At 50.3% G+C, this 2,500-nt stretch overlaps 4 non-coding genes across 4 annotated transcripts; all 4 read left to right on the top strand.

Annotated features, from left to right (window-relative positions):
* Positions 1–115: 115 nt before the first annotated feature.
* LOC127606539 (5S ribosomal RNA) lies at positions 116–234 on the top strand. The gene has a single exon (XR_007963841.1). It is a non-coding gene; the product is annotated as a 5S ribosomal RNA (ribosomal RNA).
* Positions 235–713: 479 nt separating this feature from the next.
* On the top strand, positions 714–832 carry LOC127606674 (5S ribosomal RNA). The gene has a single exon (XR_007963967.1). It is a non-coding gene; the product is annotated as a 5S ribosomal RNA (ribosomal RNA).
* Positions 833–1,313: 481 nt separating this feature from the next.
* Positions 1,314–1,432, top strand: LOC127606640 (5S ribosomal RNA). The gene has a single exon (XR_007963934.1). It is a non-coding gene; the product is annotated as a 5S ribosomal RNA (ribosomal RNA).
* Positions 1,433–1,903: 471 nt separating this feature from the next.
* Positions 1,904–2,022, top strand: LOC127606668 (5S ribosomal RNA). Its single transcript, XR_007963961.1, has one exon. It is a non-coding gene; the product is annotated as a 5S ribosomal RNA (ribosomal RNA).
* The last annotated feature ends 478 nt before the right edge of the window (positions 2,023–2,500 follow it).

The raw sequence follows: 2,500 nt of genomic DNA on the forward strand, positions 1-2,500 counted from the left end.
CCTTCGTGCTCTCGGGAGGAGGTCATTAAATGAAAAAAAAATCACCCCACGACTCCATCCCCGACCCAGAAGTGCCCTGTCTGCTATAAAGAGGACAATTTTCGCATTTTCCCTCGCTTACGGCCATACTACCCTGAGAACGCCCGATCTCGTCTGATCTCGGAAGCTGAGCAGGGTAGGGCCTGGTTAGTACTTGGATGGGAGACTTCCTGGGAATACCAGGTGCTGTAAGCTTCTGCACCCACCTCCAATTCACAACACGATTCACTGCTCTTTCCAAAAATTTTGGCATTCATTCGTCATTCAACTTTCACTTATCCTGTGGTTTGAAATCGTTTCCTTCACGTTGATTTGACAGATCAACGTCTCTTTGGAATAAAATTAATGTCCAACAGAGGGAGCCGTCTGCACGGGAATCGGTAATGATAGCACTTGGACATGAAACAGCTTGGGATTTCCGCCTGCTGGATGCCTTTGCACCTCCACTGGAAAAGCCCACTTTTGCAACAGACATCAAGTACAGCCTCTGCGCTCTCGCAGAGGACCGTATGCGAGCCTGACAGGCTGCGCGCTCAAACCACCACGGGAGCGGGCCCCTCCTTTGTGCACTCCGGAGGAGGTTTATTAAATGAAAAAAAATCACCCCACTACTCCACCCCCGACCCGGAAGTGCCCTGTCTGCTATAAAGAGGACACTTTTCGCTTTTTCCCTTGCTTACGGCCATACTACCCTGAGAACGCCCGATCTCGTCCGATCTCGGAAGCTAAGTAGGGTCGGGCCTGGTTAGTACTTGGATGGGAGACCGCCTGGGAATACCAGGTGCTGTAAGCTTTTGCACCCTCCTCCAATTCACAACACGATTCACTGCTCTTTCCAAAAATTTTGGCTTTCATTCGTCATTCAACTTTCACTTATCCTGTGGTTTGAAATCGTTTCCTTCACGTTGATTTGACAGATCAACGTCTCTTTGGAATAAAATTAATGTCCAACAGAGGGAGCCGTCTGCACGGGGATCGGTCATGATAGCACTTGGACATGAAGCAGCTTGGGATTTCCGCCTGCTGGATGCCTTTGCACCTCCACTGGAAAAGCCCACTTTTGCAACAAACATCAAATACCGCATCTGCGTGCTCGCAGAGGACCGTATGCGAGCCTGACAGGCTGCGCGCTCAAACCACCACGGGAGCGGGCCCCTCCTTCGTGCTCTCGGGAGGAGGTCATTAAATGAAAAAAAAAAATCACCCCACGACTCCATCCCTGACCCGCAAGTGCCCTGTCTGATATAAAGGAGACAATTTTCACAATTTCCCTCGCTTACGGCCATACTACCCTGAGAACGCCCGATCTCGTCCGATCTCGGAAGCTAAGCAGGGTCGGGCCTGGTTAGTACTTGGATGGGAGACCGCCTGGGAATACCAGGTGCTGTAAGCTTTTGCACCCACCTCCAATTCACAACACGATTCACTGCTCTTTCCAAAAATTTTGGCTTTCATTCGTCATTCAACTTTCACTTATCCTGTGGTTTGAAATCGTTTCCTTCACGTTGATTTGACAGATCAACGTCTCTTTGGAATAAAATTAATGTCCAACAGAGGGAGCCGTCTGCACGGGAATCGGTCATGATAGCACTTGGACATGAAGCAGCTTGGGATTTCCGCCTGCTGGATGCCTTTGCACCTCCACTGGAAAAGCCCACTTTTGCAACAAACATCAAATACCGCATCTGCGTGCTCGCAGAGGACCGTATGCGAGCCTGACAGGCTGCACGCTCAAACCACCACGGGAGCGGGCCCCTCCTTCGTGCTCTCGGGAGGAGGTCATTAAATGAAAAAAAAAAATCACCCCACTACTCCACCCCCGACCCCTGTAGCTATAAAGAGGACAATTTTCGCGTTTTCCCTCGCTTACGGCCATACTACCCTGAGAACGCCCGATCTCGTCCGATCTCGGAAGCTAAGCAGGGTCGGACCTGGTTAGTACTTGGATGGGAGACCGCCTGGGAATACCAGGTGCTGTAAGCTTTTGCACCCACTTCCAATTCTCAACACGATTCACTGCTCTTTCCAAAAATTTTGGCTTTCATTCGTCATTCAACTTTCACTTATCCTGTGGTTTTAAATCGTTTCCTTCACGTTGATTTGACAGATCAACGTCTCTTTGGAATAAAATTAATGTCCAACAGAGGGAGCCGTCTACACGGGGATCGGTCATGATAGCACTTGGACATGAAGCAGCTTGGGATTTCCGCCTGCTGGATGCCTTTGCACCTCCACTGGAAAAGCCCACTTTTGCAACAAACATCAAATACCGCATCTGCGCGCTCGCAGAGGACCGTATGCGAGCCTGATAGGCTGCGCGCTCAAACCACCACGGGAGCAGGCCCCTCCTTCGTGCTCTCGGGAGGAGGTCATTAAATGAAAAAAAATCACCCCACTACTCCACCCCCGACCCGGAAGTGCCCTGTCTGCTATAAAGAGGACACTTTTCGCATTTTCCCTT

This window comes from Hippocampus zosterae, chromosome 8, assembly GCF_025434085.1.
Source record: "Hippocampus zosterae strain Florida chromosome 8, ASM2543408v3, whole genome shotgun sequence".
Lineage (NCBI taxonomy): Eukaryota > Metazoa > Chordata > Actinopteri > Syngnathiformes > Syngnathidae > Hippocampus > Hippocampus zosterae.